Source organism: Sebastes fasciatus, unplaced genomic scaffold, assembly GCF_043250625.1.
Source record: "Sebastes fasciatus isolate fSebFas1 unplaced genomic scaffold, fSebFas1.pri Scaffold_50, whole genome shotgun sequence".
In the NCBI taxonomy this organism is placed as follows: domain Eukaryota; kingdom Metazoa; phylum Chordata; class Actinopteri; order Perciformes; family Sebastidae; genus Sebastes; species Sebastes fasciatus.
In genome coordinates this window covers 45,001-64,605 of record NW_027428238.1, presented here as the reverse complement: position 1 = coordinate 64,605, position 19,605 = coordinate 45,001, and the positions used below count along the sequence as shown (strand labels likewise).

The 19,605-nt window shown below is 19.5% G+C and overlaps 1 protein-coding gene across 1 annotated transcript in view; it reads left to right on the top strand.

Moving 5' to 3' along the window:
- The first annotated feature begins 19,534 nt into the window (after positions 1 to 19,534).
- ins (preproinsulin) overlaps positions 19,535 to 19,605 on the top strand; it is a 1,543-nt gene continuing 1,472 nt past the window's right edge. The window contains exon 1 of the mRNA XM_074628547.1: positions 19,535 to 19,605. This exon is cut by the window's right edge and continues 86 nt beyond it. The gene's annotated coding sequence lies outside the window, so the exon portion shown is untranslated.

Here is a 19,605-nt window from a genome sequence, read left to right as displayed (position 1 = left end):
AGAACAGTATTTATATAACAGTATTTATAGAACAGTATTTATATAACAGTATTTATAGAACAGTATTTATATAACAGTATTTATAGAACAGTATTTATATAACAGTATTTATATAACAGTATTTATAGAACAGTATTTATAGAACAGTATTTATATAACAGTATTTATTTAACAGTATTTATAGAACAGTATTTATATAACAGTATTTATTTAACAGTATTTATAGAACAGTATTTATATAACAGTATTTATAGAACAGTATTTATATAACAGTATTTATATAACAGTATTTATAGAACAGTATTTATAGAACAGTATTTATATAACAGTATTTATAGAACAGTATTTATATAACAGTATTTATTTAACAGTATTTATAGAACAGTATTTATTTAACAGTATTTATAGAACAGTATTTATATAACAGTATTTATTTAACAGTATTTATAGAACAGTATTTATATAACAGTATTTATAGAACAGTATTTATATAACAGTATTTATATAACAGTATTTATAGAACAGTATTTATAGAACAGTATTTATATAACAGTATTTATAGAACAGTATTTATATAACAGTATTTATAGAACAGTATTTATTTAACAGTATTTATAGAACAGTATTTATTTAACAGTATTTATAGAACAGTATTTATATAACAGTATTTATTTAACAGTATTTATAGAACAGTATTTATATAACAGTATTTATAGAACAGTATTTATATAACAGTATTTATATAACAGTATTTATTTAACAGTATTTATAGAACAGTATTTATAGAACAGTATTTATAGAACAGTATTTATAGAACAGTATTTATAGAACAGTATTTATAGAACAGTATTTATAGAACAGTATTTATTTAACAGTATTTATAGAACAGTATTTATATAACAGTATTTATTTAACAGTATTTATAGAACAGTATTTATAGAACAGTATTTATAGAACAGTATTTATATAACAGATTTATATAACAGTATTTATAGAACAGTATTTATATAACAGTATTTATAGAACAGTATTTATATAACAGTATTTATAGAACAGTATTTATATAACAGTATTTATATAACAGTATTTATTTAACAGTATTTATAGAACAGTATTTATAGAACATTATTTATAGAACAGTATTTATAGAACAGTATTTATAGAACAGTATTTATAGAACAGTATTTATAGAACATTATTTATAGAACAGTATTTATTTAACAGTATTTATAGAACAGTATTTATATAACAGTATTTATATAACAGTATTTATTTAACAGTATTTATATAACAGTATTTATTTAACAGTATTTATATAACAGTATTTATAGAACAGTATTTATTTAACAGTATTTATAGAACAGTATTTATAGAACAGTATTTATAGAACAGTATTTATATAACAGTATTTATTTAACAGTATTTATAGAACAGTATTTATATAACAGTATTTATAGAACAGTATTTATTTAACAGTATTTATTTAACAGTATTTATAGAACAGTATTTATAGAACAGTATTTATTTAACAGTATTTATTTAACAGTATTTATAGAACAGTATTTATATAACAGTATTTATAGAACAGTATTTATTTAACAGTATTTATATAACAGTATTTATTTAACAGTATTTATAGAACAGTATTTATAGAACAGTATTTATTTAACAGTATTTATAGAACAGTATTTATTTAACAGTATTTATAGAACAGTATTTATAGAACAGTATTTATTTAACAGTATTTATTTAACAGTATTTATAGAACAGTATTTATAGAACAGTATTTATAGAACAGTATTTATAGAACAGTATTTATAGAACATTATTTATATAACAGTATTTATTTAACAGTATTTATTTAACAGTATTTATATAACAGTATTTATAGAACAGTATTTATAGAACAGTATTTATATAACAGTATTTATTTAACAGTATTTATTTAACAGTATTTATATAACAGTATTTATAGAACAGTATTTATTTAACAGTATTTATAGAACAGTATTTATTTAACAGTATTTATAGAACAGTATTTATAATAACAGTATTTATTTAACAGTATTTATAGAACAGTATTTATATAACAGTATTTATAGAACAGTATTTATAGAACAGTATTTATAGAACAGTATTTATTTAACAGTATTTATAGAACAGTATTTATAGAACAGTATTTATAGAACAGTATTTATAGAACAGTATTTATAGAACAGTATTTATATAACAGTATTTATTTAACAGTATTTATAGAACAGTATTTATTTTACCGTTTTATAGACAGTATTTATAGAACAGTATTTTATAACAGTATATATAACAGTATTTATAAACATTTATTGAACAGTATTTATAGAACAGTATTTATAGAACAGTATTTATATAACAGTATTTATTTAACAGTATTTATAGAACAGTATTTATTTAACAGTATTTATAGAACAGTATTTATATAACAGTATTTATTTAACAGTATTTATAGAACAGTATTTATATAACAGTATTTATAGAACAGTATTTATATAACAGTATTTATATAACAGTATTTATAGAACAGTATTTATAGAACAGTATTTATATAACAGTATTTATATAACAGTATTTATAGAACAGTATTTATTTAACAGTATTTATAGAACAGTATTTATTTAACAGTATTTATAGAACAGTATTTATATAACAGTATTTATAGAACAGTATTTATATAACAGTATTTATAGAACAGTATTTATATAACAGTATTTATATAACAGTATTTATATAACAGTATTTATAGAACAGTATTTATATAACAGTATTTATTTAACAGTATTTATAGAACAGTATTTATATAACAGTATTTATTTAACAGTATTTATAGAACAGTATTTATAGAACAGTATTTATAGAACAGTATTTATATAACAGTATTTATAGAACAGTATTTATATAACAGTATTTATAGAACAGTATTTATAGAACAGTATTTATAGAACAGTATTTATATAACAGTATTTATAGAACAGTATTTATTTAACAGTATTTATATAACAGTATTTATAGAACAGTATTTATAGAACAGTATTTATATAACAGTATTTATAGAACAGTATTTATTTAACAGTATTTATTTAACAGTATTTATAGAACAGTATTTATTTAACAGTATTTATAGAACAGTATTTATTTAACAGTATTTATATAACAGTATTTATAGAACAGTATTTATAGAACAGTATTTATATAACAGTATTTATATAACAGTATTTATAGAACAGTATTTATTTAACAGTATTTATAGAACAGTATTTATATAACAGTATTTATTTAACAGTATTTATAGAACAGTATTTATATAACAGTATTTATAGAACAGTATTTATATAACAGTATTTATATAACAGTATTTATAGAACAGTATTTATAGAACAGTATTTATATAACAGTATTTATATAACAGTATTTATAGAACAGTATTTATTTAACAGTATTTATAGAACAGTATTTATTTAACAGTATTTATAGAACAGTATTTATATAACAGTATTTATAGAACAGTATTTATTTAACAGTATTTATAGAACAGTATTTATAGAACAGTATTTATTTAACAATATTTATAGAACAGTATTTATATAACAGTATTTATAGAACAGTATTTATAGAACAGTATTTAATAATAGGTCTTTAAACAGTATTTATAGAACAGTATTTATAGAACAGTATTTATAGAACAGTATTTATAGAACAGTATTTATAGAACAGTATTTATTAACAGTATTATTTAACAGTATTTATTTAACAGTATTTATAGAACAGTATTTATAGAACAGTATTTATTTAACAGTATTTATAGAACAGTATTTATATAACAGTATTTATAGAACAGTATTTATTTAACAGTATTTATAGAACAGTATTTATTTAACAGTATTTATAGAACAGTATTTATATAACAGTATTTATTTAACAGTATTTATAGAACAGTATTTATTTAACAGTATTTATAGAACAGTATTTATATAACAGTATTTATATAACAGTATTTATAGAACAGTATTTATAGAACAGTATTTATATAACAGTATTTATAGAACAGTATTTTATAGACAGTTTTAACAGTATTTATAGAACAGTATTTATATAACAGTATTTATAGAACAGTATTTATTTAACAGTATTTATAGAACAGTATTTATATAACAGTATTTATTTAACAGTATTTATAGAACAGTATTTATATAACAGTATTTATAGAACAGTATTTATTTAACAGTATTTATAGAACAGTATTTATATAACAGTATTTATAGAACAGTATTTATATAACAGTATTTATAGAACAGTATTTATATAACAGTATTTATATAACAGTATTTATAGAACAGTATTTATAGAACAGTATTTATATAACAGTATTTATTTAACAGTATTTATAGAACAGTATTTATAGAACAGTATTTATAGAACAGTATTTATAGAACAGTATTTATATAACAGTATTTATAGAACAGTATTTATAGAACAGTATTTATAGAACAGTATTTATATAACAGTATTTATAGAACAGTATTTATATAACAGTATTTATTTAACAGTATTTATAGAACAGTATTTATATAACAGTATTTATAGAACAGTATTTATATAACAGTATTTATTTAACAGTATTTATAGAACAGTATTTATATAACAGTATTTATAGAACAGTATTTATATAACAGTATTTATATAACAGTATTTATAGAACAGTATTTATAGAACAGTATTTATATAACAGTATTTATAGAACAGTATTTATATAACAGTATTTATAGAACAGTATTTATATAACAGTATTTATAGAACAGTATTTATATAACAGTATTTATAGAACAGTATTTATATAACAGTATTTATTTAACAGTATTTATAGAACAGTATTTATATAACAGTATTTATAGAACAGTATTTATATAACAGTATTTATATAACAGTATTTATTTAACAGTATTTATAGAACAGTATTTATAGAACAGTATTTATTGAACAGTATTTATAGAACAGTATTTATAGAACAGTATTTATAGAACAGTATTTATAGAACAGTATTTATTTAACAGTATTTATAGAACAGTATTTATATAACAGTATTTATTTAACAGTATTTATAGAACAGTATTTATAGAACAGTATTTATAGAACAGTATTTATTTAACAGTATTTATATAACAGTATTTATAGAACAGTATTTATATAACAGTATTTATAGAACAGTATTTATATAACAGTATTTATATAACAGTATTTATATAACAGTATTTATATAACAGTATTTATTTAACAGTATTTATAGAACAGTATTTATAGAACATTATTTATTTTAGAACAGTATTTATAGAACAGTATTTATAGAACAGTATTTATAGAACATTATTTATAGAACAGTATTTATTTAACAGTATTATAGAACAGTATTTATATAACAGTATTTATATAACAGTATTTATTTAACAGTATTTATAGAACAGTATTTATTTAACAGTATTTATTTAACAGTATTTATAGAACAGTATTTATTTAACAGTATTTATAGAACAGTATTTATAGAACAGTATTTATAGAACAGTATTTATATAACAGTATTTATTTAACAGTATTTATAGAACAGTATTTATATAACAGTATTTATAGAACAGTATTTATTTAACAGTATTTATTTAACAGTATTTATAGAACAGTATTTATAGAACAGTATTTATTTAACAGTATTTATTTAACAGTATTTATAGAACAGTATTTATAGAACAGTATTTATAGAACAGTATTTATTTAACAGTATTTATATAACAGTATTTATTTAACAGTATTTATTTAACAGTATTTATTTAACAGTATTTATATAACAGTATTTATAGAACAGTATTTATTTAACAGTATTTATAGAACAGTATTTATTTAACAGTATTTATAGAACAGTATTTATAGAACAGTATTTATTTAACAGTATTTATAGAACAGTATTTATAGAACAGTATTTATAGAACAGTATTTATAGAACATTATTTATAGAACAGTATTTATTTAACAGTATTTATAGAACAGTATTTATAGAACAGTATTTATAGAACAGTATTTATAGAACAGTATTTATAGAACAGTATTTATTTAACAGTATTTATTTAACAGTATTTATAGAACAGTATTTATTTAACAGTATTTATAGAACAGTATTTATTTAAAAGTATTTATTTAACAGTATTTATAGAACAGTATTTATAGAACAGTATTTATATAACAGTATTTATTTAACAGTATTTATAGAACAGTATTTATTTAACAGTATTTATAGAACAGTATTTATATAACAGTATTTATTTAACAGTATTTATAGAACAGTATTTATAAAACAGTATTTATAGAACAGTATTTATATAACAGTATTTATATAACAGTATTTATAGAACAGTATTTATAGAACAGTATTTATATAACAGTATTTATATAACAGTATTTATAGAACAGTATTTATTTAACAGTATTTATAGAACAGTATTTATTTAACAGTATTTATAGAACAGTATTTATATAACAGTATTTATAGAACAGTATTTATATAACAGTATTTATAGAACAGTATTTATATAACAGTATTTATATAACAGTATTTATATAACAGTATTTATAGAACAGTATTTATATAACAGTATTTATTTAACAGTATTTATAGAACAGTATTTATATAACAGTATTTATTTAACAGTATTTATAGAACAGTATTTATATAACAGTATTTATAGAACAGTATTTATAGAACAGTATTTATAGAACAGTATTTATAGAACAGTATTTATATAACAGTATTTATAGAACAGTATTTATTTAACAGTATTTATAGAACAGTATTTATAGAACAGTATTTATAGAACAGTATTTATATAACAGTATTTATAGAACAGTATATATAGAACAGTATTTATATAACAGTATTTATAGAACAGTATTTATATAACAGTATTTATATAACAGTATTTATTTAACAGTATTTATAGAACAGTATTTATTTAACAGTATTTATTTAACAGTATTTATAGAACAGTATTTATATAACAGTATTTATAGAACAGTATTTATTTAACAGTATTTATTTAACAGTATTTATAGAACAGTATTTATAGAACAGTATTTATATAACAGTATTTATTTAACAGTATTTATAGAACAGTATTTATTTAACAGTATTTATAGAACAGTATTTATATAACAGTATTTATTTAACAGTATTTATAGAACAGTATTTATATAACAGTATTTATAGAACAGTATTTATATAACAGTATTTATATAACAGTATTTATAGAACAGTATTTATAGAACAGTATTTATATAACAGTATTTATATAACAGTATTTATAGAACAGTATTTATTTAACAGTATTTATAGAACAGTATTTATTTAACAGTATTTATAGAACAGTATTTATATAACAGTATTTATAGAACAGTATTTATATAACAGTATTTATAGAACAGTATTTATATAACAGTATTTATATAACAGTATTTATATAACAGTATTTATAGAACAGTATTTATATAACAGTATTTATTTAACAGTATTTATAGAACAGTATTTATATAACAGTATTTATTTAACAGTATTTATAGAACAGTATTTATATAACAGTATTTATAGAACAGTATTTATAGAACAGTATTTATATAACAGTATTTATTTAACAGTATTTATTGAACAGTATTTATATAACAGTATTTATAGAACAGTATTTATATAACAGTATTTATAGAACAGTATTTATATAACAGTATTTATATAACAGTATTTATATAACAGTATTTATAGAACAGTATTTATATAACAGTATTTATTTAACAGTATTTATAGAACAGTATTTATATAACAGTATTTATTTAACAGTATTTATATAACAGTATTTATTTAACAGTATTTATATAAAAGTATTTATTTAACAGTATTTATATAACAGTATTTATTTAACAGTATTTATATAACAGTATTTATTTAACAGTATTTATAGAACAGTATTTATTTAACAGTATTTATAGAACAGTATTTATATAACAGTATTTATAGAACATTATTTATAGAACAGTATTTATTTAACAGTATTTATAGAACAGTATTTATAGAACAGTATTTATAGAACAGTATTTATAGAACAGTATTTATAGAACAGTATATATAGAACAGTATTTATATAACAGTATTTATAGAACAGTATTTATATAACAGTATTTATATAACAGTATTTATTTAACAGTATTTATAGAACAGTATTTATTTAACAGTATTTATAGAACAGTATTTATATAACAGTATTTATAGAACATTATTTATAGAACAGTATTTATTTAACAGTATTTATAGAACAGTATTTATTTAACAGTATTTATATAACAGTATTTATTTAACAGTATTTATATAACAGTATTTATTTAACAGTATTTATAGAACAGTATTTATATAACAGTATTTATAGAACATTATTTATAGAACAGTATTTATTTAACAGTATTTATAGAACAGTATTTATTTAACAATATTTATAGAACAGTATTTATAGAACAGTATTTATAGAACAGTATTTATAGAACAGTATTTATAGAACATTATTTATAGAACAGTATTTATAGAACAGTATTTATAGAACAGTATTTATAGAACAGTATTTATAGATCAGTATTTATTTAACAGTATTTATATAACAGTATTTATTTAACAGTATTTATAGAACAGTATTTATATAACAGTATTTATAGAACAGTATTTATATAACAGTATTTATATAACAGTATTTATTTAACAGTATTTATTTAACAGTATTTATATAACAGTATTTATAGAACAGTATTTATAGAACAGTATTTATATAACAGTATTTATTTAACAGTATTTATTTAACAGTATTTATATAACAGTATTTATAGAACAGTATTTATTTAACAGTATTTATAGAACAGTATTTATTTAACAGTATTTATAGAACAGTATTTATTTAACAGTATTTATAGAACAGTATTTATTTAACAGTATTTATAGAACAGTATTTATAGAACAGTATTTATTTAACAATATTTATAGAACAGTATTTATAGAACAGTATTTATAGAACAGTATTTATAGAACAGTATTTATAGAACATTATTTATAGAACAGTATTTATAGAACAGTATTTATAGAACAGTATTTATAGAACAGTATTTATAGATCAGTATTTATTTAACAGTATTTATATAACAGTATTTATTTAACAGTATTTATAGAACAGTATTTATATAACAGTATTTATAGAACAGTATTTATATAACAGTATTTATATAACAGTATTTATTTAACAGTATTTATTTAACAGTATTTATATAACAGTATTTATAGAACAGTATTTATAGAACAGTATTTATATAACAGTATTTATTTAACAGTATTTATTTAACAGTATTTATATAACAGTATTTATAGAACAGTATTTATTTAACAGTATTTATAGAACAGTATTTATTTAACAGTATTTATAGAACAGTATTTATTTAACAGTATTTATAGAACAGTATTTATTTAACAGTATTTATAGAACAGTATTTATAGAACAGTATTTATTTAACAATATTTATAGAACAGTATTTATAGAACAGTATTTATAGAACAGTATTTATAGAACATTATTTATAGAACAGTATTTATTTAACAGTATTTATAGAACATTATTTATAGAACAGTATTTATAGAACAGTATTTATAGAACAGTATTTATTTAACAGTATTTATATAACAGTATTTATTTAACAGTATTTATTTAACAGTATTTATTTAACAGTATTTATAGAACAGTATTTATTTAACAGTATTTATTTAACAGTATTTATAGAACAGTATTTATTTAACAGTATTTATAGAACAGTATTTATTTAACAGTATTTATAGAACAGTATTTATTTAACAGTATTTATAGAACAGTATTTATATAACAGTATTTATATAACAGTATTTATAGAACAGTATTTATTTAACAGTATTTATAGAACAGTATTTATTTAACAGTATTTATAGAACAGTATTTATATAACAGTATTTATTTAACAGTATTTATAGAACAGTATTTATATAACAGTATTTATAGAACAGTATTTATATAACAGTATTTATTTAATAGTATTTATTTAACAGTATTTATAGAACAGTATTTATAGAACAGTATTTATATAACAGTATTTATTTAATAGTATTTATTTAACAGTATTTATAGAACAGTATTTATAGAACAGTATTTATAGAACAGTATTTATAGAACAGTATTTATAGAACATTATTTATATAACAGTATTTATAGAACAGTATTTATTTAACAGTATTTATATAACAGTATTTATAGAACAGTATTTATTTAACAGTATTTATAGAACAGTATTTATTTAACAGTATTTATAGAACAGTATTTATATAACAGTATTTATTTAACAGTATTTATAGAACAGTATTTATATAACAGTATTTATAGAACAGTATTTATAGAACAGTATTTATAGAACAGTATTTATAGAACAGTATTTATATAACAGTATTTATAGAACAGTATTTATTTAACAGTATTTATAGAACAGTATTTATAGAACAGTATTTATAGAACAGTATTTATTTAACAGTATTTATAGAACAGTATTTATAGAACAGTATTTATAGATCAGTATTTATTTAACAGTATTTATATAACAGTATTTATTTAACAGTATTTATAGAACAGTATTTATATAACAGTATTTATAGAACAGTATTTATATAACAGTATTTATATAACAGTATTTATTTAACAGTATTTATTTAACAGTATTTATATAACAGTATTTATAGAACAGTATTTATAGAACAGTATTTATATAACAGTATTTATTTAACAGTATTTATTTAACAGTATTTATATAACAGTATTTATAGAACAGTATTTATTTAACAGTATTTATAGAACAGTATTTATTTAACAGTATTTATAGAACAGTATTTATTTAACAGTATTTATAGAACAGTATTTATTTAACAGTATTTATAGAACAGTATTTATAGAACAGTATTTATTTAACAATATTTATAGAACAGTATTTATAGAACAGTATTTATAGAACAGTATTTATAGAACATTATTTATAGAACAGTATTTATTTAACAGTATTTATAGAACATTATTTATAGAACAGTATTTATAGAACAGTATTTATAGAACAGTATTTATTTAACAGTATTTATATAACAGTATTTATTTAACAGTATTTATTTAACAGTATTTATTTAACAGTATTTATAGAACAGTATTTATTTAACAGTATTTATTTAACAGTATTTATATAACAGTATTTATTTAACAGTATTTATAGAACAGTATTTATTTAACAGTATTTATAGAACAGTATTTATTTAACAGTATTTATAGAACAGTATTTATATAACAGTATTTATATAACAGTATTTATAGAACAGTATTTATTTAACAGTATTTATAGAACAGTATTTATTTAACAGTATTTATAGAACAGTATTTATATAACAGTATTTATTTAACAGTATTTATAGAACAGTATTTATATAACAGTATTTATAGAACAGTATTTATATAACAGTATTTATTTAATAGTATTTATTTAACAGTATTTATAGAACAGTATTTATAGAACAGTATTTATATAACAGTATTTATTTAATAGTATTTATTTAACAGTATTTATAGAACAGTATTTATAGAACAGTATTTATAGAACAATATTTATAGAACAGTATTTATAGAACAGTATTTATATAACAGTATTTATAGAACAGTATTTATTTAACAGTATTTATAGAACAGTATTTATAGAACAGTATTTATTTAACAGTATTTATAGAACAGTATTTATTTAACAGTATTTATAGAACAGTATTTATATAACAGTATTTATTTAACAGTATTTATAGAACAGTATTTATATAACAGTATTTATAGAACAGTATTTATAGAACAGTATTTATAGAACAGTATTTATAGAACAGTATTTATAGAACAGTATTTATATAACAGTATTTATAGAACAGTATTTATTTAACAGTATTTATAGAACAGTATTTATAGAACAGTATTTATAGAACAGTATTTATATAACAGTATTTATAGAACAGTATATATAGAACAGTATTTATATAACAGTATTTATAGAACAGTATTTATAACAGTATTTATATTAACAGTATTTATTTAACAGTATTTATAGAACAGTATTTATTTAACAGTATTTATTTAACAGTATTTATAGAACAGTATTTATTTAACAGTATTTATAGAACAGTATTTATTTAACAGTATTTATTTAACAGTATTTATAGAACAGTATTTATAGAACAGTATTTATATAACAGTATTTATTTAACAGTATTTATAGAACAGTATTTATTTAACAGTATTTATAGAACAGTATTTATATAACAGTATTTATAGAACAGTATTTATATAACAGTATTTATTTAACAGTATTTATAGAACAGTATTTATTTAACAGTATTTATAGAACAGTATTTATTTAAAAGTATTTATTTAACAGTATTTATAGAACAGTATTTATATAACAGTATTTTATATAACAGTATTTATTTAACAGTATTTATAGAACAGTATTTATATAACAGTATTTATAGAACAGTATTTATATAACAGTATTTATATAACAGTATTTATAGAACAGTATTTATAGAACAGTATTTATATAACAGTATTTATATAACAGTATTTATAGAACAGTATTTATTTAACAGTATTTATAGAACAGTATTTATTTAACAGTATTTATAGAACAGTATTTATATAACAGTATTTTATAGAACAGTATTTATATAACAGTATTTATAGAACAGTATTTATATAACAGTATTTATAATACAGTATTTATATAACAGTATTTATAGAACAGTATTTATATAACAGTATTTATTTAAACAGTATTTATAGAACAGTATTTATATAACAGTATTTATTTAACAGTATTTATAGAACAGTATTTATATAACAGTATTTATAGAACAGTATTTATTTAACAGTATTTATATAACAGTATTTATATAACAGTATTTATGAACAGTATTTATATAACAGTATTTATAGAACAGTATTATATAACAGTATTTATAGAACAGTATTTATATTAGTATTTATATAACAGTATTTATATAACAGTATTTATAGAACAGTATTTATATAACAGTATTTATTTAACAGTATTTATAGAACAGTATTTATATAACAGTATTTATTTTAACAGTATTTATATAACAGTATTTATTTAACAGTATTTATATAAAAGTATTTATTTAACAGTATTTATATAACAGTATTTATTTAACAGTATTTATATAACAGTATTTATTTAACAGTATTTATAGAACAGTATTTATTTAACAGTATTTATAGAACAGTATTTATATAACAGTATTTATAGAACATTATTTATAGAACAGTATTTATTTAACAGTATTTATAGAACAGTATTTATATAACAGTATTTATAGAACAGTATTTATATAACAGTATTTATTTAACAGTATTTATAGAACAGTATTTATTTAACAGTATTTATAGAACAGTATTTATTTAAAAGTATTTATTTAACAGTATTTATAGAACAGTATTTATAGAACAGTATTTATATAACAGTATTTATTTAACAGTATTTATAGAACAGTATTTATATAACAGTATTTATAGAACAGTATTTATATAACAGTATTTATATAACAGTATTTATAGAACAGTATTTATAGAACAGTATTTATATAACAGTATTTATATAACAGTATTTATAGAACAGTATTTATTTAACAGTATTTATAGAACAGTATTTATTTAACAGTATTTATAGAACAGTATTTATATAACAGTATTTATAGAACAGTATTTATATAACAGTATTTATAGAACAGTATTTATATAACAGTATTTATATAACAGTATTTATATAACAGTATTTATAGAACAGTATTTATATAACAGTATTTATTTAACAGTATTTATAGAACAGTATTTATATAACAGTATTTATTTAACAGTATTTATAGAACAGTATTTTATAACAGTATTTATAGAACAGTATTTATAGAACAGTATTTATATAACAGTATTTATTTAACAGTATTTATTTAACAGTATTTATATAACAGTATTTATAGAACAGTATTTATATAACAGTATTTATAGAACAGTATTTATATAACAGTATTTATATAACAGTATTTATATAACAGTATTTATAGAACAGTATTTATATAACAGTATTTATTTAACAGTATTTATAGAACAGTATTTATATAACAGTATTTATTTAACAGTATTTATATAACAGTATTTATTTAACAGTATTTATATAAAAGTATTTATTTAACAGTATTTATATAACAGTATTTATTTAACAGTAATTTATATAACAGTATTTATTTAACAGTATTTATAGAACAGTATTTATTTAACAGTATTTATAGAACAGTATTTATATAACAGTATTTATAGAACATTATTTATAGAACAGTATTTATTTAACAGTATTTATAGAACAGTATTTATAGAACAGTATTTATAGAACAGTATTTATATAACAGTATTTATAGAACAGTATATATAGAACAGTATTTATATAACAGTATTTATAGAACAGTATTTATAGAACAGTATTTATATAACAGTATTTATAGAACATTATTTATAGAACAGTATTTATTTAACAGTATTTATAGAACAGTATTTATTAACAGTATTTATATAACAGTATTTATTTAACAGTATTTATATAACAGTATTTATTTAACAGTATTTATAGAACAGTATTTATATAACAGTATTTATAGAACATTATTTATAGAACAGTATTTATTTAACAGTATTTATAGAACAGTATTTATTTAACATATTTATAGAACAGTATTTATAGAACAGTATTTATAGAACAGTATTTATAGAACAGTATTTATAGAACATTATTTATAGAACAGTATTTATAGAACAGTATTTATAGAACAGTATTTATAGAACAGTATTTATAGATCAGTATTTATTTAACAGTATTTATATAACAGTATTTATTTAACAGTATTTATAGAACAGTATTTATATAACAGTATTTATAGAACAGTATTTATATAACAGTATTTATATAACAGTATTTATTTAACAGTATTTATTTAACAGTATTTATATAACAGTATTTATAGAACAGTATTTATAGAACAGTATTTATATAACAGTATTTATTTAACAGTATTTATTTAACAGTATTTATATAACAGTATTTATAGAACAGTATTTATTTAACAGTATTTATAGAACAGTATTTATTTAACAGTATTTATAGAACAGTATTTATTTAACAGTATTTATAGAACAGTATTTATTTAACAGTATTTATAGAACAGTATTTATAGAACAGTATTTATTTAACAATATTTATAGAACAGTATTTATAGAACAGTATTTATAGAACAGTATTTATAGAACATTATTTATAGAACAGTATTTATTTAACAGTATTTATAGAACATTATTTATAGAACAGTATTTATAGAACAGTATTTATAGAACAGTATTTATTTAACAGTATTTATATAACAGTATTTATTTAACAGTATTTATTTAACAGTATTTATTTAACAGTATTTATAGAACAGTATTTATTTAACAGTATTTATTTAACAGTATTTATAGAACAGTATTTATTTAACAGTATTTATAGAACAGTATTTATTTAACAGTATTTATAGAACAGTATTTATAGAACAGTATTTATAGAACAGTATTTATATAACAGTATTTATAGAACAGTATATATAGAACAGTATTTATAGAACAGTATTTATATAACAGTATTTATAGAACAGTATTTATTTAACAGTATTTATAGAACAGTATTTATATAACAGTATTTATAGAACAGTATTTATAGAACAGTATTTATAGAACAGTATTTATATAACAGTATTTATAGAACAGTATTTATAGAACAGTATTTATTTAACAGTATTTATAGAACAGTATTTATAGAACAGTATTTATAGAACAGTATTTATATAACAGTATTTATAGAACAGTATATATAGAACAGTATTTATAGAACAGTATTTATATAACAGTATTTATAGAACAGTATTTATTTAACAGTATTTATAGAACAGTATTTATATAACAGTATTTATAGAACAGTATTTATAGAACAGTATTTATAGAACAGTATTTATATAACAGTATTTATAGAACAGTATTTATATAACAGTATTTATTTAACAGTATTTATAGAACAGTATTTATTTAACAGTATTTATAGAACAGTATTTATTTAACAGTATTTATAGAACAGTATTTATATAACAGTATTTATATAACAGTATTTATAGAACAGTATTTATTTAACAGTATTTATAGAACAGTATTTATTTAACAGTATTTATAGAACAGTATTTATATAACAGTATTTATTTAACAGTATTTATAGAACAGTATTTATATAACAGTATTTATAGAACAGTATTTATATAACAGTATTTATTTAATAGTATTTATTTAACAGTATTTATAGAACAGTATTTATAGAACAGTATTTATATAACAGTATTTATTTAATAGTATTTATTTAACAGTATTTATAGAACAGTATTTATAGAACAGTATTTATAGAACAGTATTTATAGAACAGTATTTATAGAACATTATTTATATAACAGTATTTATAGAACAGTATTTATTTAACAGTATTTATATAACAGTATTTATAGAACAGTATTTATTTAACAGTATTTATAGAACAGTATTTATTTAACAGTATTTATAGAACAGTATTTATATAACAGTATTTATTTAACAGTATTTATAGAACAGTATTTATATAACAGTATTTATAGAACAGTATTTATAGAACAGTATTTATAGAACAGTATTTATAGAACAGTATTTATTTAACAGTATTTATAGAACAGTATTTATAGAACAGTATTTATTTAACAGTATTTATAGAACAGTATTTATAGAACAGTATTTATATAACAGTATTTATAGAACAGTATTTATTTAACAGTATTTATTTAACAGTATTTATAGCACAGTATTTATAGAACAGTATTTATAGAACAGTATTTATAGAACAGTATTTATTTAACAGTATTTATATAACAGTATTTATATAACAGTATTTATAGAACAGTATTTATAGAACAGTATTTATAGAACAGTATTTATTTAACAGTATTTATATAACAGTATTTATTTAACAGTATTTATAGAACAGTATTTATATAACAGTATTTATAGAACAGTATTTATTTAACAGTATTTATAGAACAGTATTTATATAACAGTATTTATAGAACAGTATTTATTTAACAGCATTTATTTAACAGTATTTATAGAACAGTATTTATAGAACAGTATTTATTTAACAGTATTTATTTAACAGTATTTATAGAACAGTATTTATAGAACAGTATTTATAGAACAGTGTTTATATAACAGTATTTATAGAACAGTATTTATAGAACAGTATTTATTTAACAGTATTTATTTAACAGTATTTATATAACAGTATTTATAGAACAGTATTTATAGAACAGTATTTATAGAACAGTATTTATATAACAGTATTTATAGAACAGTATTTATAGAACAGTATTTATTTAACAGTATTTATAGAACAGTATTTATAGAACAGTATTTATTTAACAGTATTTATAGAACAGTATTTATAGAACAGTATTTATATAACAGTATTTATAGAACAGTATTTATTTAACAGTATTTATTTAACAGTATTTATAGAACAGTATTTATAGAACAGTATTTATAGAACAGTATTTATTTAACAGTATTTATATAACAGTATTTATTTAACAGTATTTATTTAACAGTATTTATAGAACAGTATTTATAGAACAGTATTTATAGAACAGTATTTATTTAACAGTATTTATATAACAGTATTTATTTAACAGTATTTATTTAACAGTATTTATTTAACAGTATTTATAGAACAGTATTTATAGAACAGTATTTATTTAACAGTATTTATTTAACAGTATTTATTTAACAGTATTTATAGAACAGTATTTATAGAACAGTATTTATAGAACAGTATTTATTTAACAGTATTTATATAACAGTATTTATTTAACAGTATTTATTTAACAGTATTTATTTAACAGTATTTATAGAACAGTATTTATAGAACAGTATTTATATAACAGTATTTATTTAACAGTATTTATAGACCATTATTTATAGAACATTATTTATATAACAGTATTTATTTAACAGTATTTATAGAACAGTATTTATAGAACAGTATTTATAGAACAGTATTTATTTAACAGTATTTATAGAACAGTATTTATAGAACAGTATTTATAGAACAGTATTTGTGATGATGGTTCATCTTAAAACTTGAAAACAGAATAATATTTCTGTGACGTGCGTTTCAGCTCTCGTTGTGTTTGAACTCACTATTTTATATATATATATTTATATATAAAGAATATAAAGAATATATAGAATATAACACATCGGAGCATTTGTTCCTTTTTTTATTAATATTTTGAACATTTCTGTGTAATATATATAAACACGTTAAAGACGAGGAGGACCAGCTGATGGACTTCAGACGGGTTGTGACCCTCCAGGTGGTTTCTGGGAGATCTGAGAGGAGACGTCTTCTAATGTTCCGTCACGCCTCATCAGATCATCTCTTCGTCACTTCACCTCTTCATCAGCCTGCTGACGCTGCTCAGTTAGACCACGGCTCGTTGGCTTAGACAAACACACAGTCAGCAGTCTGGAGTCAGCCTCCTCTTCATCACCGAAGACCAGTCAGCCTCCTCTTCATCACCGAAGACCAGTCAGCCTCCTCTTCATCACCGAAGACCACTCAGCCTCCTCTTCATCACCGAAGACCAGTCAGCCTCCTCTTCATCACCGAAGACCAGTCAGCCTCCTCTTCATCACCGAAGACCACTCAGCCTCCTCTTCATCACCGAAGACCACTCAGCCTCCTCTTCATCACCGAAGACCACTCAGCCTCCTCTTCATCACCGAAGACCAGTCAGCCTCCTCTTCATCACCGAAGACCACTCAGCCTCCTCTTCATCACCGAAGACCACTCAGCCTCCTCTTCATCACCGAAGACCAGTCAGCCTCCTCTTCATCACTGAAGACCAGTCAGCCTCCTCTTCATCACTGAAGTAGGTCTAAGAAGGTCTGCTGGTCTAGGGTCTGCTGGTCTAGGGTCTGCTGGTCTGCTGGTCTAGGTTCTGCTGGTCTGCTGGTCTAGGGTCTGCTGGTCTGCTGGTCTAGGGTCTGCTGGTCTAGGGTCTAGGGGGTAACAGGTGTTGTTGTGCTGATCTCAGCAGCAGTTGGGGGTTAATGGGGGGGGTAATAACCGGTGATCAGATGATGTCGCCTCATTAACTCTGTTTGTTCTACTGAGTGCTGCAGCAGCCAATCAGAAGAGAGCAGAGCTGCGGCAGCCAATCAGAGGAGAGCACACACACTGGGTGGGCGTGTCCAGGAGGAGATGAAGGAGGATAAATAGAGAAGAGGTCTTCTGCTCTGCCTCAAACCCACTCCT